Source organism: Eschscholzia californica, unplaced genomic scaffold (assembly GCF_041429995.1).
Source record: "Eschscholzia californica isolate CP2 unplaced genomic scaffold, dmEscCali1.0.p SCAF_4, whole genome shotgun sequence".
Lineage (NCBI taxonomy): Eukaryota > Viridiplantae > Streptophyta > Magnoliopsida > Ranunculales > Papaveraceae > Eschscholzia > Eschscholzia californica.
The window spans coordinates 52290198-52313657 of record NW_028238461.1 but is presented as its reverse complement, the minus strand read 5'-3'; the positions used below and the strand labels follow the sequence as shown (position 1 = coordinate 52313657).

The following is a 23460-nucleotide window of genomic DNA, read 5'->3' as shown; positions in this document are numbered from 1 at the left end:
CCTATATTGGATTTTGAATTTTAATCTCTTCTATGGAGAAACTTAAAAGAGTTTACAACAAAAAAAAGAAAATTTGAAGTACTTATGTTGATTGAGTTATTAAAAGACTTGCAAGATTTCAACAAAAAAAAGAGACTAACAAGGAATAAAATAAATAAATCCATATACCTTTCTGAAGTAGCGAATCCATATAAGAATCATGTAAACTAAGCGTCTTTAAATTTTGACCCGGATTTCTACTGAAGGAAATGTGTATAGATCTATATAGGTTTCTGTGCTAACCCTAAACTTCCCAAAAACAACAATCTTACTAGGCACTTTGAAAGATAAGCAATAAACATTAAGAAACTCTTTCTCAGGCAAAAATAAAGTGTTACTGTATCGTTCTTCAATCTGTTGGGGTTTCAAACATTCTTCCGACACCTTGGTTTTTAGTTCTCCATCCTCCAATGCTTTCAGATTCTACCAGCTCTTTTGGATCTTCTAACCTAGGAGATAAAACACACACGGAGAATATTAGAATGTCAAGAGATTGTTGAAAATTTGATTTCAAGCCTAAAGAGAAACTTATCACTTCTACCCTTATGAAAAGCGACAAAACACATGAAACAGAGATAGAAAACTAAATAAAACATGGAGAAATTCAACATTTGGTCGCGGTAATATCATGTGTGGTTTTCTTTTGGAGTTTGATCTTTAAGGAGTAGCCTTAGGCCTCTATTAAGACCATGTTGAAACTCGGAAGACAGAGATAGATAAATTCGACATGCCAAAATAGAGTCTATCATCAATCTGGGTATCTCCACCTCTAACAAAAAGAATCAAGTACATCAGATGTCACCCAGAGAAATCAGTGAAGATGAATGAAAATTCAAATTGTGAAAATCGAAAAAGAGTTTAACAGGGCGAGTTCTTCCAAATTATCAAACATGAAAGAATATAACTATGATGTACATATGAAGGCCATTTCTCACCAACTAATGAACATGTTACTCATTATCGTAGTAAGTGTTTTTTCATGTATGAAAGCTATGATGTACATGGTGCCAGTTATTTCTCACCAAGAAATTAACCCTCCACATTTGTTTGAATGCTTTCTGATGATGTTGATAAGTGATTTTCTCGGATATCTTCCTGATGAAACAGAGCCTGCAAAAACTAAAGAAAATAACTGACGCTCAAGTCAGTGAGGTATTTTGCAGTGTAAGGAAAGAATTCGAAATTAAAGTTTAGAACGCGTCCTTCGGTCCCCTTTTTACGCTTGGATAAGTTGTCGCAATGCACGACTGAGATGATGCGGTGGTATGGCGTCAATTTTGATGATAACCACGCATCGATCGTCGTTTAAAAGATAATATTGGATGAGTGGGTACCTGACATTAACAGATCCACTGACATATAATGGCTAGTGTATAAAAAGTGGATTGTTGGCTCTTTTAGCCTTCCACATCATATTGTTCTGTTCAGGTTGATCCAAGCTCTTGTTAGCCGATTTTTCTGCTTTGAGTCTCGGGCCAGATCAAGACCCGGGTTGAGTAAATCTTATCTAGATCCCCTTTTCCTTTTGCCTTGCAGGGGTACGGTGCTCGTAGTGCCAAGGATGCTCGTGTCGACCTCCTATATCAGGGTTATGTGGTGGAGTTTCGTCGGATCCGCCTCCTTGACGGCTTCGATGAGGTTTTACTCGTGTACCTCTCAATCACGAAGTTTATTTTTCTCTCGACCCATTTACTATAAAAAAAGAGGTAATCTTCAGACTGACTAAAAATATCCTATTGTCATGACTAGCAAACCATTCCCAACTTATACAAATTATCTCCACGGAAAATTCAAAAAGTATATGCTGAAGCTATATTACAAGGTGATACATATATAATAGTTTGTCGTGCACACGCGTCAAAGCAGTTTGCTTCAGAACGCACACACCTCAATCGTCGAATAAGTCCTTTCGAGAAAAAAATATATCTTATTGTCAGGTCTAACAAACAATCCCCAACTTGTAGAAACTATTCATGCGAGAAACATATAAACTTAAACGGTGCCTGTACTCTTTTTTCTTTTGTAGATGCGTACACCTCAAGACGAAACAGACCGCCTCACTTTGAGGCGCAAGCATCTATTGGTTTGTGTAACATTAGTGATGGACATGAGAAAAATATAACTCCAAATATATACACAAGTCCGACAAAAATAGAAAGAATTCAAAACAAAGTAGGAAGACATACGTCCCATCTTCCCATCATAAGCCATTTTCCACCTCACAGTGAACACGTCAGATAACTCACCAACAAACTTATCCAAGCGCAAAGCATATGATAAAGAATTATATCGAAGTAATCACTAAAAGATATGCACACTTTTATCCAAATGAAAAAGTAGGTATTGATTCATTGAGTTGAAAAAGACGAAATACTTATTGTTAGTGCAGTTCAATGTTATGTTTACAAATCTAATCTTGATTGAAACTAAATATAAATTTAAGCCAATATTGTTGCGTAAATTTATTTTATACATTTTAATAATCTCAACCACGGACATGAAACTCATATGTTACTCATACATCTTAATATAGGTATGTAGTTGATTACTGGTGCTCTACTAAGCCTATAGTTAATTATAATGATCTCATATATTACTCATACATAACAAAAAGAAGTGAACAGTTGAAGTTGCCTTTCAATTATCGTATGTATGAAGGCCCAACATCGTAACTAGTATGAAAATCTTAATTCCGATATAATCTGACCCAATGTAACCTAAAGCACAGATCGATTCAGTGTACGATACTAGTACCAGTATGCTTGTGTTATCCAGTTTAAGCTCTAAATCCTATAACATATATTTTATAACTATTTTTTAATAAATACATGTTCATAAATCATCCACCTCTATACAAAAATGAAAGTAAAATCTTACTCACTTAAACCACTTAAAAATTTTAACTTTAAGAAAGGGATTTCGTACATTAAGGCTAATGATTTCAGTAGGGGTGACAATTTGGTCCGAACCGACGGGTTTTTTCCCAAACCTGCCCCTAATGAAACGGGTTTTACCGACCCGTTTATTAAACGGTTCGAGTTTGGTATGAAGTTAAAACAAGTAATTGGGTTCGGGGTGGGTTTGGTATTAGATAGTAAACTCCGCCCCGAACCGATTTGTACGATATATATTAAATATATGTTTTATTTAAGGTTATGTTTCTAAAACTTTAATCTTATATGATCAATTTAACTATGTTATGTTTTATATTATTTAAGTAATAGTGTTTATAATTGACAAACTCAAAGTCTTATAAAATTTTGTTAACGATTGTTATGTTACTTCAAACTAAAATAACTTTTGTGAAACAAAACACAAAATATTTTGTTTGAACCCGACCCGACTCATGTTATATTAAACGGGGCGAGGCGGTAATGGTTTACCAATTTTTAATTGGGGCGGGTATGGTAATTGAATATCCGCCCCGATTAATTATTGGGACGGTAATGGTAAAACTTGTTTTCTAACGGGACGGAGTTGGGAAGGGGATGAACTGTCCCAAACCCGCCCCGTTGACATCCCTAGATTTCAGTATCCAAATTTAGAGTGTTGGGCCTCCAAAATATACTTTTCCGAACCACTCCACCCTCATAAGAACTAAAAGCCAAATAATACCAAATTAATAAGTTACCTACAGATTCTAACTTTCAAAGATTGGGTACATTAAGGCTAAAGATATTGGTATCAAGACCTCCATGGTACACGAAGCAGCTGAAATACATTAAGTACCCAGTAAGAAAAAAGTAGAGTCGACTGCAACACTGATTTCTCCTTTACGACAAATTTCATCTAATACAAATAATAGTCACATGGCATCCATTAGAATTAATGTTACCAATTGCTCGTCATTTCCGTACAAATTGGTATGTTAAGTAAAATTAGTTGTAATTCATTTAACAAATAATATTCACGTAACATTACAACCCTCAACATTGATTTTCGTGTAATTATGTGCATTTATTTTAGCTACAAATTCAGTTGCGACAAATAGTTTCTAACAAGATAATTAGACACATTAAATTATTAACTAAAATAAATTTATATCATTCAACAAATAATATTCATATAGCACGTCAATCGTCTTACCTTAAATGACTATATCACAAATGGTTTAAACAAAACCAAACATTTGCATATAAATTTGAGTAGTTAATTCTTACCAATTAAGCAACTACGACAAACAAATAAAAAGGGTAGAAAGGCAAAAACCATCATTTTGTTTTACCGAGAGTTCTCTCTATCTATCACTTTAAGGCGCAACTGCTCTTACCTTCGGATCCTGCAACTACTATTGCATCACTCATAGCATCTCAACGCACGTTTGAAGATCTCAAACTATTCTATATAATGGAACGGGATCTCAAACAATTTTATGATTTGGACATAAAATTTTTTAATCGTAATTTGTTAACAATACAACAATGTATGCTTAAGATATTAAAAGTGAACGGGGTCTCGCATAAGTAAAAATCATTTGAGAATAAGTTGGAACCTTCCTTCTCGATTGGAGTATGATTTAATTGATAACGCCTTACAACTTTTACAAGAGTAAAAGTGTAATTAGTAGTTGTAGTCTATGGGCTATGGTAGGTGTGGTACAATATAACTATGGTCATTGTTTTAGGATTTACGACTTTTGTAAAATTTGTATCGTTAGTCATTATAATTTAGTTATTAACAACTAACATTAATTAGATTAGTTCAAAAGAGTTTGTCTGTTTGTTAACAAACAAGCTTGTTTTTCATTGAAAATAATCAAATGCCAGAATTAGCTTCTTTAATGCACATCTATTAGCAATATCAAGGAAAGGTATTTATCGAAAAATAAGAGATTTTAAATAATAAATAAGGAATAAGAATCTTAATTGAAGACATCTAGAAAAGGAATAATGGATTCATAAGTTGGGACAGAAAGAGTAACACAAATATATTACAAACGGTTTAAACAAAATCAAATATTTTTAAGGACGCTGAACACTAAATCTTAACAAATAAATAACGTTCAGAAACAATTAAAAGAGGGTGTGGGTGGGTGGGGGGGGGGGGGGGGGGGGGGGGGGGGTTAGTGAAAACTTTATAGTTTTTTTTTTTACAGAGGTTTCACTTTCTAACGTGCAATTATTATTGCGTTTCTCATGACATCTTAGTGCACCTTTGAAGATCTCAAACTATTCCATTTCATGGAACGAGATCTGTTCATTATGTTGGTTGTGAAGCTCCTTAGAGATCTAACGGAAAGCATGAAGATTATAGCTTCTGGTTATGGATGGAGGAGTTTGGGTTCCTACACATTATCTCGAAGTTGCGGCTCACCCGGGCAGTTGAGGTTGTCGCTTCGCTTGCAGATGAAGCATCTACTTGCCTCAGGTGTCTCTTCTCCCAAATAGAACCTCCTATTCAAATTCCGTTAATCCAAAAGCTACTTTCAATAACAATCAACCCTCCATCAGTTTTGAATTTCTCCAGCAACATAAGGTCAATGCCGTCTCTATAATTACCAAAACCACAGAGGAATTCATTAAGGCTTTTGCCGATCTCTTACTACAAGTATATGTGGCACATGTGAGAAACATAGCCCCGTTTGGACCTAGACACGTCGATGGAAAACCATCTTCTTCCTTGTATCAACATTTATATAGTGGTGCCAGAAATCAAAATAGTCAATCATCTTAAAGGAAAAACAATGTTCGACTTGTTTTATTTGACGAAAGAACATTGTTTTTAGCATTCTCTCAAGGATACCCTGTATTTGAGACAGAAGTCCGCTATTTATTTCATAGGTGATCACATTTTTTTAATCACTAATTACCATGAAATGGAATAGTTTGACATATTCAAAGGTGCACTGAGACGCCATGAGAAATGCAATAGTTTGCACGTTAGAAAGTGAAACCTCTAGAAAAAAAACTGATTTTTTATCACTTTCTTACCCCCCTTTTATCTGTTTCTGGACATCGTTTATTTGATAAGCATTAATGTTCAGCGTCCTTAAAAATATTTGGTTTTGTTTAAACCATTTGTAATATATTTGTTTCTCATTTTGTCCCAAATTACAAGTCTATTATTCCTTTTTTTAGATGTCCTGAAGTAAGATTCTTATACCTTATTTACTGTTTAAAATCTCTTATTATTCTATAAACGCCTTTCCTTGATATTGCTAATATATGGTGCATTAAAGAAGCTAATTCACGCATTTGATCATTTCAAATAAAAAACAAGTTTGTTTGTCAACAAACAAGTCAACTCTTTTGAACTAATCTAATTAATGTTATTGTTAATAACCAAATTTTAATGATTCAACAATACAAATTTTGTAAAAGTCGTAAGTCCAAAAAAAAATGACTATAATTATATTGGGCCACCGTTTTGGGGAAAGTAGAAAAATTTCTGGGGAAGACGGTGAAAAACAACAAAAAAAATTCAAACCAAACGCACGTTTAACTCTTTTCTCTCTTTTCTCCTGCCAACCATCTATCTCTGGCCCGACTATCTCTCTCTCTCTCTCTCTTCTTTTCTCTCTCTTCGCAGTCTCTCTCTCTTCTCAGTCTCTCTCTCTTCTCAGTCTCCCCATCTTCTCACTCTCTCACTAAGTTCCGACGAAGGAAATGATCCCTTTGTCGGAACCCTTCGTCTGGAACTAGAAAAAAAAGGAAAGATAGAGGAAAGAGAGAGAAGAAAGAGGTAAGAGAGAGAAGATGAAAGAGTGGGATGGAGGGAGATAGATGACCGCCGGAGTTGAAGTTGTCGCCAGAAATAATACCACCGGAGTTGATGTTGGTGAGAAGGAGGATGGTGGAAGAAGAAAATCAAAACATAAGAAGTGAGTAGTGTTTGGAAGAAACAAAAATTTTTTGTTTCCACCCAAAATTGTCTTCCCCGGAAAATATCCCTATTTCCCCAAAACATTGGCCTTATATTATACCAAACCTACGATAGCTAATAGACTACAACTACTAACACTTCTAATCTTGTAAAACCTGTAAGGCATTATCAATTAAATCACGATCATACCTCAAATGATTTTTACTTATGTGAGACCCCGTTCACTTTTAATATCTCAATGATACATTGTTGTATTGTTAAAAAATTACGATTAAAAATTTTTATGGCTAAATTATAAAATTGTTTGAGATCCCGTTCCATTAAATGGAATAGTTTGAGATCTTCAAACGTGCGTTGAGATGCTATGAGTGATGCAATAGTAGTTGTAGGATCCGAAATTGAAAGCAGTTGCGCCTTAAAGTGATAGATAGAGGGAACTCTCGGTAAAAGAAAATGATGGTTTTTACCTTTCTACCCTTTTTATTTGTTTGTCGTAGTTGCTTAATTGGTAAGAATTAACTGCTCAAATTTATATGTAAATGTTTGGTTTTGTTTAAACCATTTGTGATATATTGCTATTTAAGATAGGACGATTGACATGTTATATGAATATTATTTGTTGAATGACGTACATTTATTTTAGTTACTAATATAATGTGTCTAATTATCTTTTTAGAAATGGAAAATTATTAGTCGCAGCTAAATTTGTACCTAAAATAAATGCACATCATTATACGGAATCAATGTTGAAGGTTGACATGTTACGTGAATGTTATTAATTGAATGAATTACAATTACAATTACATGTACTTAACATACCAATTTGTACGGAAATGACGAGCAATTGGTCACGTCAATTCTAATGGAAACCATGTGACTATTATTTGTATTGGATGAAATTTATCGTAAAGGAGAAATCTGTGTTGCAGTGAACTCTACTTTTTTCTTACTGAGTACTTATTGTATTTCAACTGCTTTGTGTACCTTGGAGATCGTAATACCAATATCTTTAGCCTTAATGTACCCAATCTTTGAAAGTTAGAATCTTTACGTAACTTATAAATTTGGTATGACTTGGCTTTTAGTTCTTTTGAGTGTAGAGTGGTTCTGAAAAATGTATTTAGTTGTAACGCCCCAAGCCTTAGCAGTTGCCGATATTGTCCCCGCTTTAACCACCCAGGCCCAAGCCCACACAGGTACGGGGTTTTATATTTAGCGAAGGCACCACAACCCCACCCAAAAGGCCTCGGTACTTACTAAGCTTGAGCTTACACATATAGCACAGTCTTTGGACACTCTTGTGAGCAATGTGGGACTATTACAATCCCCCTCCCTCAGCGAAGAGCTGTCCTCGGCTCTGATACCACTTTGTAACCCCCCAAGCCTTAGCAGTTGCCGATATTGTCCCCGCTTTAACCACCCAGGCCCAAGCCCACACAGGTACGGGGTTTTATCCTTGGCGAATGCACCACAAGCCTACCCAAAAGGCCCCGGTACTTACTAAGCTTGAGCTTACACATATAGCCCAGTCTCTGGACACTCTTGTGAGCAATGTGGGACTATTACAGAGGCCCAACACTCTAAATTTAGATACTGAAATCATTAGCCTTAATGTACGAAATCCTTTTCTAAGTTAAAACTTTTGAGTAAGTGGCTTAAGTGAGTAAGATTTTACTTTTATTTTTGTATAGAGGTGGATGATTTATGAACATGTATTTATTAAAAAATGATTATAAAATATATGTTACAAGATTTAGAGCCTAAACTCTATAACACAAGCATATTGGTACTGGTACCGTATACTAAATCGATTCGCGCTCGCTATATTGGGTTAGATAATATCGGAATTAACATTTTTATACTAGTTACAATGTTGGAGCTTCATACATACAATAATTGAAAGGAAACTTCAACTCTCCACTACTTTTTGTTATGTATGAGTAATATATGGGATTATTATAATTAACTATAGGTTTAGTAGAGCACCAGTAATCAACTACATACCAAATAGACTTTTAAAGATTTTAAGGCGGAATAGGCAAGGTACCCCTGCAGACGACTTTATATGCTGCACTTTGGTTGAGAGAGCATATAGTTATGTCGACTTCGGGAAAGTGTAATAAGTATTTGCTTACTTACTACTATTATTCAAACCACATTAACCGTTGTGATTTTTCAATATATATATATATATATATATATATATATATATTTTATCCAGAATGATAATTAGAATGTGGAGAAGACAACCAAATTACTAGCTTCTTATGGATGAAAAGAATAGCTTCTCACTTCCAACCGAAGTCCGTAATAGATCGACAAACAAGAAGGCCAATTTTTTATTTTACTTCAAAATGTGGTTCACTGAATTGTAATCTAATTTTTTTGTTTATGGGTTAATCTCAAGTATTCTGCTAAATTTCTAAGTAGTTAAGAACCGAATGCTTGCTAAAACCATGTATTGAATTTATATTATTAGCTTTAGATGTGAATGTTAAGTATAAACTGTGTGTTATTGACTTTCTTGAATACTCGAGGTTTACCAGATGAATAATATGGTTCATAATCAAAGATATTTTAGGATCGTAAACTTTTTTAGGTGCGTCAGATTGTTATTAATATATGTATATTTGTCAAACATTTTACCTTTCATGCGAGGAACATGTAGGACTTATTCGCGGAAGGACTTCCTTTTGGAATATGATCTGTATTTTCAAAACAAACAAACTATTAATGAGACCGATTTTTTAGGGAACAATAATTTTTCCTCTCTAAAATCCTTGTTGGGGGATCACTAAATCGCTTTGGACGATGAGAATGGTATAGTAGACAAAAACTTTAAATTTTAAGATATTTGAAATTTAGTTAGAGGTATATGCACCATTTTTTATTCATCCCTTTTATTTCATATAAGTACATTGGTGGCTTAATTTTCTTTGTTCTTAGAGTCTCATGTGAAACATTAGATAATGTCATCACAAATAATAACAAACTACTTATAGTTAGTCACTAAGCTCGAAAAGTCGGAAATCGGGACTAGTCGGTCGACCCGGGCCTAGCTACTAGTCGGGACTACAACGGGACCAGTCGGATATAATCGGTTAAACTTAAAATAATATATATATAATATATCATATGTAAATTATTTATATATTATAAATCATATAATAGAGATTATACATAATACATAGAGTATATATATAATATAATAATCATATATAAATTATATATATTATGTATATGTATATTATAAATTATATAATATATAAATATAATAGAGGAGAAGAAAATAAAATCAGGAACATTAAAGAGAGGAGGTCCCTTCAACAAAAAGAAAAAGAAAAAGGAGAAGAGGTCGTCTATATGATAGATAGAGAGAGAAAGAGATTGCTGGAGAGACAGAGAGAAAGAGATCGATGAAGAGAGAGAGAGAGAGAGAAAGAGATCGCTGGAGAGAGAGAGAGAGAGAGAGATCGCTGGAGAGAGAGAGAGAGAGAGAGATCGCTGAAGAGACTTGGTGTTGTTGGACTTTTGTTCTTCTTGCTCTCTTCTTCTTCCTCTTCTCTATCTGAAATTGCTGCTCTAATTCTTGCTCTAAAGTTGTTGCAAACTTCCTCATGTTTCTCTATCTAACTAATCAGCTAGATTGAAGATCATACTAACAGGTGAGAAACCCTAAGAAAATGTTTTTACAAAAAAACCCTAAGAAAATGAGGTTTGATTTTTTTTTTTTTCACCCAACCGAATTACTCGGCGCCTAGCCGACTAGCCATTTCGGCTCTAGTCGGCTCCAGGCGCTGACTAACTCGGGTCTGGAAATCGACTAGGGTTTCATCCCCAAGTCGATCGGCTGACTCCCGACTACCGTGTGATCGGCGCCTAGCCGCCGACTAGGCGCCGCTTTTTAAAGCATAGGTTAGTCATGTTTGCCTTCAATAATTTAATACAGTTTGGTCACCATGACATAGAAGCAAGTCGTACATTTCATGTCACTGTCTCGTATGAAAGGATTGGGTTATTAAGAAACTAACATACCCTCAGCACATAAAGAAATAATAGTCCGACAAGCTAACGGGTTTTAATACCTAATGATCTCTTATGCAACCAAGGCATTAAGTAGAAAAGGATCTTGAAATACTTTGTTAAGATTTCTCCTAGTTTACTTTATACATGTTTAAATGATCTTCTTGCTCACCTTTCCCAATAACCTTGCCTATTCTCATATCTTATTTTTTTGAAATATCATGTGTCCAATTATTTGACACTATCTCAATAATCAAATTATAAAGTCGTTCTCCATTTCACATTTTGATCTAGAAACATCAATATTTTAAAATGTAAAAATAAAATATATCATTCATGTTGTCATGCTAGCATATTGTATTAAACTCTTCGTTAAGTAGTCCGACATAACCTTCTCTAGTTCACCTATATAGAGAGGGTAACACTAACTTTTTCTTTGAAAATGAGAAAGGTCGAAAGTACATCAACTCACCTTTTATACGAAATTTTCTCTATTCATTTTGAATTGTGCTATGTCAATGCTCTCTGCAAACCGTCGTTGTTTAATAACTCAACCTACAAGCTTCCCAAGAATTACACTACAACACATCACAAAATCTTAAGCTCCATCAATATTTATATTTTGCTCACCTATTCATATTTGCGTAATAAATTAGGTATTTGGCACCCACCAACGAATTAACGCCAATTTTGTTTCAGAACTAAGAGTGGCATACCAAAAAATAGACTTTGTTGTTGCTCTTACTCTGTACACTGACTAAATTAGACATTTGGCACCCACGAAAAGATGCTTTTAACGCCAATTTCGTTTCAGAACTTCTCACAATATATTTTAGCCATGTGATGTGCCTCTTTCATAAAATCCAATGTACAGAAGAAACCCAATAAATATTTCATATAAAGGTCTAGACGTCTAGTATATAAAATTTATGTTCCTTTCTCTCTTTTTCAAATAGAGTATTACTGGTAGAAGATTCACCACACGTAGTTGTTTCCACTCTATACACTGAACATTTTTGGCACCCACAAAAGATGCTTCTAAAGCAAATTTTGTTTCAAAACTTCTCGCTATAAATTTTATGTATGTGATCAGTGGCGGATCTACACAGTGAATTAAGCGCCAATGAAAGCATGCAACTCATCACCGTCGGCCTCTAGATGGGAAAAAGTTGTCTTTTAAATTTTCTATCCCAAAAATGTCACAATCAAGCAATTATTACATAGTGAATTCAATTGCAATAACGAAGGACTGAATTGCATAATAGACCATTTCTTCAACATCGACTCATTCCTTCAACGCAAAATCTAACCTTCCAAGATATTATCCAAATTCCAAAAGACCTACTCCTCAAATTCAAGGATGAAGGACTATCAAATAGTTACTCCATTATGAGATACCTTTGCTTATTACTTTCGAAGTTACCATAATTCATGTATAAAGTACACAATTATGTCAAGTATATTTATTGTTGGTTTATAAATACTAGTGTCGCGACACACATCTATCCGTATCATTTTTTTACGCAATTATGTCAAGTATATTTATTGTCGTTTATAAATACTAGTCTCGCCACACACATCGACTCGTATCTTTTTTACGCATCTTATAAAAGTTTACTTATGTATCAGAAATGTAACACATATAAGATTCTAACCTATTAGTTTGTATGTAAATTGGAAACCACAGTTCCAATATCCTGCTAATTAAACAATAGAAAATAAAATCCTTCTCAAAAAGTTCACACAAAACATCTAAACCATATAATGAAAGTGAAATGCAGGATAAATCAACAGATGAAGATCTGGTTATCCGATTTCAAACCTAGAAAACTAGGAAGATAAGTGTAGGCAGTATATAAATAAAAAAGAAGGTTATAGACATACCAATTTTTCGCTCCAAAACTCGTACCACTGTTTGTTTTTGTTCCTTCTGATCTAATCTTTGGCTGATTCGTTAATTTTCATATTATTTGTGATCTTTATATTTCTTCAAAGATCGAGATGGGAAGAGATAAAGGGTGGTAATGAAGAACCAACATTAAACCGAATAGAATCAGAGATGAAATAGAGATTCATTATCGTCTCTGTACATTAGGGTGGGAGAGAAAGTATACTAGAAGACGACGTAGTTGCAGTCTTTCAGCACATTAGGGTTCTGAGATAGTTGTACTATTTATATCCCAAGGGGATTTAAGTGCTTACGACAAAAAAAAAAAAAAAATTGGCCTCCTCAATTCAGACCCTCTGAAATGAAGAATTAGCTACTCTAATCCTTACGGTTAAAATTCATTACAATTTAGTCCTTGTTTAATTTTATTTATATTTCTCTGTTTTTTTTAGCAGAAATAAACCATATATAAGAAGGAAATTACAATAGGTCCAACAAGAAATGAAAAAACATAACTAAAGGACCCAAAAGTAAAAAAGTTAATTTCAAAGGATTTAAGCGTCAATGATTGTTAGTCAAGGACCGTTGCTTGAGAAGCTAAGAAACGAGCAATCTGGTTACATATGCGTCTGCAATGCATATAAGTGACGTGGAATCTCTCCGCTGTAGCACGTAGATGCTCTAGATCATCAATTAATCGCCACGGGTTTGCTGCTCATCATCGGATAAAAGGGCAATTGTCACACTCGAGTCTCCCTCTAATATAAATTGATTAAGACCTAATTCTTCAGCAAGATGAAACCCTGGTTCAAAAGCTTTAAACTCACTGTGGAGCGGCGACCTAAGTTTGAACTTTTTGGTGTTTGAAACAAGAATGTCTCTATTAGAGTTTCGTGCGACAACTGCTACGAGGAACGGGGTGGTTTATAGGAACCATCAACATTGATTTTAATACCTTCCTGTGGAGGCAGCTAGGGGCGTGTGAGAGGGGGTGCAACCGGTGCCATCGCACCGGGCCCCCTCTATATAAGGGCCCCATTTTAGTATTGTTATACATTTTATAGTTATATATATATTTTTTGTTGAACTTTTATAGTTATAATATGGATGCCCTTGGATAAAAAGCTGGTCGGTAGCTTGGCTGGTTTGTAAGTAGGTCACCTGTGTCACAGGTCTCATGTTGGAAACCCTTAGGTTACTATGTTTTATGTCTTATTTCTCAAATGTTTTATACAATTTTATACTAAGAGCGCCCAACGCCCAAACCCAATATCTAAGGCCCATGTTTTTATCTTATAGATATTTTGAAGGCCTCTCCAATCTCTTCCTCTTTTCTTTATATTTTTATTTATATTTGTCTCTATGTTTCTCATTTCCTTCCTCTCTTTCTCTCTACTATTGTCTCTATTTTTCTCTTTCTCTCTACTATTGTCTCTATTTTTCCTTTTTGTGTAGTCTATTTTTCTTTGATCCTCTTTTCTTTTGTCTCTATCTCTCTCTCCTAGCTACTAAAATACAATAAGGTTGTATAATTCTTTTCTAATTGTGCATATTTTTTCTTTGTCAATCCAATAGTTTCTTATACAAAAAATATAAATTTTACGCATTGTATTGAATTTTCTAAATTATACTTATTTTCTTACTAGTATTATGTAATCGCTGCATTCATTAATATTTACATAATGTATTTTTGTCATGATACTATTTTATTCAATTAAAACTATTTAGATATTTAAAAAAAATGTTTTTTTCAAATTTTTTATACGATTTTATACTAAGGGCGCCCAACGCCCGATCATGCATTCTTTATAGTAAAATATCTAAATAGTTTTAACTCAATAAAATAGTATCATGACAAAAATATATTATGAAGGGTCCCGGTCGAATTATCTCACCGAGCCCTCAAAATCTCAGCCACGCACTTCCAAGCCTCATCCTGCACTAATGAGTTAGAAGAAGATGATAAATTAAGATCAAAATCATACCTTAACTCTGTTTTTGCATTCCACCAATAGCAATGGAGATCTAAAGGTTTATTGTTGAAAACGAAATCGTTTTCTCAACTTCCACCACTCCCATAAGAGGTACGTGTATAAATAGTATTTGCGATTTGAAGATTCTCCAGCCATTAGTAGATCTGATAGATTTTGTACTGGGTTATTTGATAAACTATGTAAATCCATATTTCCAGTGATGTTGATGAGGTTCTTGAACTAAATGCAATGCCCAAATAGATGATCAATTGATTCCATCTCTCCAGTAGGACAAAGTTTACATTCCTGAGGTATTTGTCCCATTCTTGAATCTATATTAAACAAAGTAGGAGTACTGTTATGTATTAACCTCCACATGAAAGTCTGAATCTTAGGGTTCATAGTTGATTTCTTCCAAAATTTAGACCATGGGAATCGGTATACTACACCAGTTACTAGAGGACTAATTTTGATCTGGGTGTAATAGGACTAAGTACTAAATTTACCATTCTCAGTAGGTTTCCATACGAGTTTATCTGGACGACTGTTTTGGGTAATATTAATGTCTGTGATTGCTTCAAATGTCTCCCGGTCAAAGTGATAGTGAATAAGGCTGAAGTTCCATCTTCTTGGGTTATCTAGTAAGAAATCCGAGACCGAAAATACATTTTGTGGTAATTCTAACTCTTGGTTTATGATTATCAATATTTGGTATCCACGGATCCTTCAAAATATTGGTTGTTGAACCATCTCCTATATGTATTTCTCTGATATGACGGATGAATATTGTAATCTTTTGTGTTAATGGAAAGACTATTCTAAAAAGGCCGCGGCTTTGGGGAATAAAGAATAATCTCCGGGGAACAAATTCTTTAGGGAATCCATGTTTCTTTTTACATTCTCTGGGGCATATTTTATTTTAGTCCAAGAATTCATTTGATTAAACATTGACCCCTAATCTTCGTCTTCTCTATCACCTTCACCACCACATCCTGACCACCATTGTCACCTCTTTTATTAAAATTTGAAACATTTGACATTTTTTCCCCAATCTTCATCTCTATCTCTCTTCTTTTCATGCTCATCATCTCTCTTATCTTTTCTCTCTCTCTCTCTCTCTCTCTCTCTCTCTCTCTCTCTCTCTCTCTCTCTCCCCTGTTGATTCTTTCTTGTCTTTCTCGAGCTAATTCTTGCACCCTAATCCCTATTCCTTCACATTCAGTAAGACTTCCCTGTTGTTATTTTAAAAATGGCCATGAATTTTCCTTAAGCAACTTACACCCACCAAATCTCATGAATCTATACTTCCTTTAACACCATTAATCTTCTTCAAGTAAAACTGATAACGGGCTTAGTAAAAGCAATTTCACCACAACTCTTGGATATATAATTTTAATGCTCATATTTGAATTTTGTTATAAAATAAACAGAAATTGAGCCAAAGATTTTAGATCTAAGGAACATGGATACACCCTTAGTATTGTTCACCATGTTGGATGCTCAGACTCTAACATCCTCTGGATAAATAACACTTACTAGCAATCACTTTAATTTGCTGGACTCCCTCTCTTTTTCTCTCTATAATCTCATCTCCTCTTCATTCTTTTGTTTCGTTCTCTTCATATGTGGATTCATTACTAACAATTTAGGGGTTGTTATTCAGGTTTAAGTAAAAAATAGTAAAATCTATTCAACTAATGGTATTCATTTTCTTCATATATGTATGTTAAATACTTGTAATTTGGTACAAGAATCATTAAAATGAAATATCTATTGGTGGCGGGAATGGTGGTGGCCAAGGTGATAAGAAGATGAAGATTAGTGGCCAAAGTTTAATCAATTGAATCTTTGGACTAATTAATAAATATGTTCCTCAAGTCAATATTAATTGACTCAGTCTTTATTCCCCGGAGATTATTCTTTATTCCCCAAAGCCACGGCCTTCTAAAAAATAAAGGTTAATTCCGTTTTGGCCTCCAATTTGTGACCAACTAGCCGTTTTTTACCAAATAACAACAGTCTAAACCCTTAACTCTAAATCCTAGATCGTATAATAAATAAATAAATTAATAAATATGAGTATTGTTTTTGTGTTATATTTTTGTAGGAGATACGGGAACTGCGCCGAGTCATTGACGATGGAACACGACCCCCCACCGCCGCACAACTAAGCACTATATGCTAAGGTAGTCCTTTATGAGGTTTGGATGGCAAAGATGATCCATAGTGGTGGATATCAAGGTAAGGTGAATCACATTGTCAATGGCAAACACATGCGTATAAGCAGTACGAGAGAAGCAGAAGATAATCTTCAAGTCACAAGCTACGTACTCCTCTCACTAGCAGGACAGAGAGGTGTTCTAAAAAAATGTATGGTGAATTATGGAATAAGGTCATGGTTTGTATTGAAAGATGGGTTTATGAGAAATTAAAAGTGACCTTTTTAATTTGATTGTGTTTGTTTCTTGTCTTTATTGTTTCCTTCTTATTGGTCATCAAGTATTTTATCTATGAAGTTTGAGGTATGAATTTATTTTGGTCAGGGCTATAGTTTCTGTCAGCCCTATATGAAAATAAAGATTGTGATTCTCAAAAATAAAAAAAGCTAAATTTGGGTTTTTTAAGAGGAGAATACAGTCCTCTCAACAAAAAAAGAAAAAGAAGAAGAAAAGGAGAATATAGTCTCTGAATAGTTTATCTCTGCAATGTTTTTGCTTTTATAAATAATTTGTAAGATTAAGTTACTATTGGTACGCGACAAGAACAATAGGAGTATATGTTACTTAAAATATAGATGCAAATCTCTCTAGCTAGGTCTAACTTATCCAAACACAAAGAACATAACTCTAACTTTGAATTTTTAAATACAACACCCCGTTAGTGTCACAGTAACAAAATCACAAATTATCCAGTAATATTTCATTTAAATGCCATGTCCACAAAATCTCCTACTACATCTAAAAGTAGATTTATTTATAAAAGTGAAAAAGATAATCTTTATCAGCGTAATTACTGATGATATTTTGAATTTATTGATAGATCATTTGTATCTTTTGTTTTTTCTCACAAATAAAAACTCCCAGACAAATTATCGACAGTCTTGCAAAATTGCTGATTGTAAAACTTGATTTGGATGCAACATTCATCACATTGTTCTACCCATTTGAAGGAAGATGATAAAGTGATATAGAAGTGAAACAAAATATTAGTACAAATTGATGATTTGTTTTTAACTTTTTTAACCTTGGGTCCCCAACCTCATCTTATTATCTCCATGTGTAATATTTTTACCAAAACTTCCTCTCACACTAAAACCTTGTGACAGATAATGAAGGTCAGCGTTTTGGGGAAAGCAAAATAGTTTCCGAGGTGTGAAGACTTGGTCAAAAGTTGGTCAATTTTGTTTGACAATTTTATTTTGTAAATTGTTAGAGGGAAAAATAAAAAATCCCCACCTCACCTCTCTCTCTCCCTCCACCTCACCTCTCTCTCTCTCCACCTCATCTTCTCTCTCCACCTCATCTCCTCTCTCCACCTCATCTTCTCTCTCCCTACCATTCTCTCTATCTCCTCCGATTAGGTCGCTGACCGGAAAATTTTCCGGCCGGCGACCATGAAAAAAAAAATATATATATATATTTTCACTCACTCTCTCTCTCTAGAAACTCCGACGAAGGGGTTTACCTTCGCCGGAGTTTCTAGAGAGAGAGAGTGACTGAATTATTATTTTTTTTTTTCATGGTCGCCGGACGGAAAATTTTCCGGCCGGCGACCTAATCGGAGAAGAGAGAGAGAGAGAGAATGGTAGGGAGAGAGAAGATGAGGTGGAGAGAGAGAGAGGTGAGTGTTAGAATAAATATAAATATAGTAAATTTGTGTAAATATAGAAATCAAATATACATTGTAATTAGGAATATCTAGTTACCGTATTTATCGTACTTGGCTCTCAAGTAATCTTATTGTATAAATATGTGAATTGTCAATGTAAATAGACAAGACGACAATTACCTATTCTTTCATGGTATCAGTGTAACCTAATTCTTCTTCTTCTTCTTCGTCTTGCCTCTCACCCTACCATGTCTGATCCTACACCAGCCATGTCTGTATCTAAATCATCCTTCCATCCCGCCCTCGCAGTCTCCAATATCAAAAACCACATCTCCATCACTCTTGAGATGGAAAACGTCCAATATGCGACGTGGGCTGAATTGTTTAAAATTCACGCACGCTCTCACCGGGTTATCAATCACATTATTCCAGCAGAAAAAGGCAAAAACAACACGCCTACAACTGATGATGAGAAGGAACTATGGTCGACTCTTGATGCTACGGTGTTACAATGGATTTATGCTACGATCTCGAATGATTTATTGCACACCATTATTGAACCAGATTCGACAGCAATGCATGCTTGGAATCGATTGCGAGATATTTTTCAGGATAACAAGAATTCTAGAGCTGTTACTCTTGAACAAGAATTCTCCCACACAACCATGGAGGATTTCCCGAATGCGTCCGCTTATTGTCAACGACTCAAAGTCTTGTCTGATCAACTAATGAATGTAGGAGCACCAGTTTCAAATAACCGACTTGTTCTTCAATTGGTGTCTGGCTTAACCGAAGCATACAAAGGAGTCGGAACACTTATTCGGCAAAGCGACCCCATTCCGCCATTTTATCAAGCTCGTTCCATGATCATTCTTGAAGAATCCAGTTTAGCAAAACAGATCAGTTCCACATCAAATACTGGTATGATTGTGAAGGAAACATCTGATAATTCTTCTTTGGAGGTTTACCCATATTCAGGTCGCGGAAAACAGAGTTTTACCCACACCAACAACGATCGTAATCGTACCCGAAACACAGGTAACGGCAGAGGTGGTGGACGTAATTGGAGTGGTCGTAATGGTGGTCGGGGATATACACAGCGATATCCCGGTAATGATAGTCGAGGGTTTCTTCAACAGCAGAATCAAAACCAACCATGGCAGCCGATGGGACCTGGACAACAGTGGACTTGGCCTTTCATGCCGTGGGCTGTTCCACCGTGTCCTTACCCAACCACTTGGACCAGACCTACTCTATCACGGCAAGCTGGAATCCTTGGTCCACGACCTCAACAAGCATACTCTGTCGCAACACCGCCGCCGACTCAAACAGACATTGAAGCAGCCATGCATACACTTGGGTTAACTCCACCGGATACAAATTGGTATATGGATACCGGTGCTACCTCTCACATGACTTCAATGAAAGGTAAACTCTCTTCTTATTTTAATTTGAGCAATCCCCGTGGGATCACGGTTGGCAATGGTAACACAATTCCAATTCGTGGTTATGGTCATACTAACTTGTCTCCTCCTAATCCACCTTTATCCTTGAACAATGTCCTTCATGCTCCACATCTTATTAAAAATTTAGTATCTGTTCGAAAATTTACAGTCGATAACTCCGTTTCTGTTGAATTTGATCCCTTTGGTTTTTCTGTGAAGGATTTTCAGACAGGGATGAACCTTCTGAGATGTAATAGTCGGGGAGATCTCTATCCTTTCACTCCTGGTCCAGCAAACTCGTCTGTTTCACTTACTTCATTGGCTCCTTCTTTGTGGCATGACCGTTTAGGTCATCCAGGGGCTCCTATTTTAAATTCACTTCGAACAAATAATTTGATTCATTATAATGAACCTCGTAAGTCTTATGTTTGTCCGTCTTGCTCTTTAGGCAAACATGTTAAACTTCCCTTTCATGCTTCTAATTCATGTACTTTTATGCCTTTTGATATTATTCATTGTGATCTTTGGACATCTCCCGTTTTAAGCTCTTCTGGCCACAAATATTATCTCGTTATTCTTGATGATTATTCTAACTTTGTATGGACATTTCCTTTATCTAATAAGTCTCAAACATTTTCCACTTTCTTGAACTTTAAAGCGTTTGTTCATACACAGTTTGGCAGGGAAATCAAAACCATCCAATGCGATAATGGTAAGGAGTTTGATAATAACTCTTTTTGGGACTTTTGTAAAACTAATGGTATGATTTTTCGTCTCTCTTGTCCCCACACTTCATCTCAAAATGGTAAAGCTGAAAGAAAACTTCGTTCTATTAATAATATTGTTCGGACCTTACTTGTGCATGCTTCCGTACCGCCCTCTTTTTGGCACCATACCTTACAAATGGCTACATATCTTCTTAACATCCGTCCTAGTAAACTAATAGGATATCAATCTCCTGCCCAACTTCTTTATCACAAAGTCCCGTCCTATGATCACCTTCGTATCTTCGGGTGCTTATGTTTTCCTCTTTTTCCATCCACGACGATTCATAAGTTACAAGCCCGTTCCACCCCATGTGTTTTTCTAGGTTATCCCCCAAATCATCGTGGTTATAAATGTTATGATTTATCCTCAAAAAAAATCATCCTTAGTCGTCATGTTCTCTTTGATGAAACAACATTTCCCTTTGCCAAGTTATATACTCCGTCTCCGTCATCTTACCAATTTTTGGACGATGGATTATCTCCTTATACAATTCATCATTTGATCTCACAAACCAGCTCCGATATATCTACCCCCGTACCCCAAGTTTCAACCCCACCACAGTCTCCTCATTCTCCACCTCCGTCACCACAACTTTCATCTCCACCTATCCCTGACATCATCACCGATGTACCAGTCCCCTCGGGTCCAACCCAACGTCCAGTTACTAGGAGTCAACATGGGATTTTTAAACCTAATCCAAAATACAATTTTCATACTCATGTTACCAAATCACCTCTTCCCCGTAGTCCAGTATCTGCCCTTAATGACCCGAATTGGAAATTGGCCATGGATGATGAATATAATGCTCTTATTAAAAATGAGACATGGGAGTTAGTGCCACGTCCACCTAATGTTAATGTGATTCGGTCTATGTGGATTTTTCGACATAAGGAAAATTCAGACGGCTCTTTTGAAAGGCATAAGGCTCGCCTTGTTGGAAATGGTAAGACTCAACAGGTTGGCGTTGACTGTGGTGAAACATTTAGTCCAGTAGTCAAACCAGCCACCATCCGGACTGTTCTTAGCTTGGCTTTATCTAAAGCATGGCCCATCCACCAGCTCGATGTTAAAAACGCCTTCTTACATGGGGAACTCAAAGAAACTGTGTATATGCATCAGCCTATGGGGTATCGAGATCCTACATATCCTGATTATGTTTGCAGGTTGAAGAAATCTTTATACGGGCTTAAGCAAGCTCCTCGTGCTTGGTATAAACGGTTTGCAGATTATGTGTTCGGTCTTGGTTTTTCTCATAGCAAGTCTGATCATTCTCTATTCATTTATCGCAAAGGTTCTGATATGGCTTATATTCTTTTATATGTGGATGATATTATACTAACAGCTTCCTCAGACACTCTTCGCAAGTCAATTATGACGCTTCTCGGGTCTGAATTTGCAATGAAGGATTTGGGACCACTCAGTTATTTTCTGGGTATTTCTGTTACTCGTCACTCTGGAGGTCTATTTTTATCACAAAAGAAATATGCTGAGGAAATTATTGAACGGGCTGGGATGTCTTCTTGTAACCCTAGTACGACTCCAGTTGACACTAAACAGAAATTAAGTGGCACTGCTTCGAGTACACAGTATGAGGATCCATCATCTTATCGCAGTCTTGCCGGAGCATTACAGTATCTCACATTTACACGACCAGACATCTCATATGCGGTGCAACAAGTTTGTTTATTCATGCATAACCCGATGGTAGATCATATGAATGCTCTTAAGCGCATTATCCGGTATATTAAGGGTACTTTAGATCACGGTTTGCATTTATATCCTTCTACGACGACCACTCTTGTTTCTTATACTGATGCAGATTGGGGTGGGTGTCCCGATACCCGACGTTCTACTTCTGGTTATTGTGTGTTTCTTGGTGATAATCTTGTCTCTTGGTCTGCGAAACGACAAGCCACTTTGTCTCGCTCTAGTGCAGAGGCCGAATATCGAGGGGTTGCTAATGTCGTTTCTGAATCATGTTGGTTACGCAACCTTCTTCTCGAGCTTCATTGTCCTATCCATAAGGCGACATTGGTTTATTGTGATAATGTTAGTGCTATATATTTATCTGGTAACCCGGTTCAGCATCAGCGCACTAAACATATTGAAATGGATATTCACTTTGTCCGTGAGAAAGTCGCTCGTGGCGAAGTACGTGTACTACATGTCCCGTCACGTTATCAGATTGCAGATATTTTTACGAAAGGTCTTCCTTTAATATTATTTGAAGACTTTCGGGACAGCCTCAGCGTACGAAAACCTCCCGCTTTGACTGAGGGGGTGTGTTAGAATAAATATAAATATAGTAAATTTGTGTAAATATAGAAATCAAATATACATTGTAATTAGGAATATCTAGTTACCGTATTTATCGTACTTGGCTCTCAAGTAATCTTATTGTATAAATATGTGAATTGTCAATGTAAATAGACAAGACGACAATTACCTATTCTTTCATGAGGTGAGGTGAGGTGGAGGGAGGTGAGGTGGAGAGTTTTTTATTTTTGAACCATATTCCCCATAAAATATGTTTTCCCGGAAACTTTTCAAAATTTTGCATTCCTTTAAAATTTCACATCCCGAAAACTATTTAGCTTTCCCCAAAGCGCTGGCCATAATGGATGGTGAATATTCCCACGTCAGTTGTAACCGTTTTGTAACTTCAATTGAGCTA

At 35.7% G+C, this 23460-nt stretch overlaps 2 long non-coding RNA genes across 4 annotated transcripts; one reads left to right on the top strand and one right to left on the bottom strand.

The window, feature by feature from the left end:
- Positions 1 to 146: 146 nt before the first annotated feature.
- LOC147545959 (uncharacterized) lies at positions 147 to 13019 on the bottom strand. Of its 3 annotated transcripts, XR_015224252.1 has the most exons (4): positions 12769 to 13019; positions 1374 to 1731; positions 1062 to 1158; positions 147 to 488 (listed from the first exon to the last, which is right to left on the bottom strand). It is a non-coding gene; the product is annotated as an uncharacterized LOC147545959 (long non-coding RNA). The 3 variants fall into 3 exon arrangements; XR_015224250.1 differs by having other exon boundaries at positions 1062 to 1731; XR_015224251.1 differs by lacking the exon at positions 12769 to 13019 and adding an exon at positions 9508 to 9629 and having other exon boundaries at positions 1062 to 1731.
- Positions 13020 to 14746: 1727 nt separating this feature from the next.
- Positions 14747 to 17192, top strand: LOC147545958 (uncharacterized). The gene is made up of 3 exons (XR_015223936.1): positions 14747 to 14856; positions 14964 to 15056; positions 16853 to 17192. It is a non-coding gene; the product is annotated as an uncharacterized LOC147545958 (long non-coding RNA).
- Positions 17193 to 23460: the final 6268 nt, after the last annotated feature.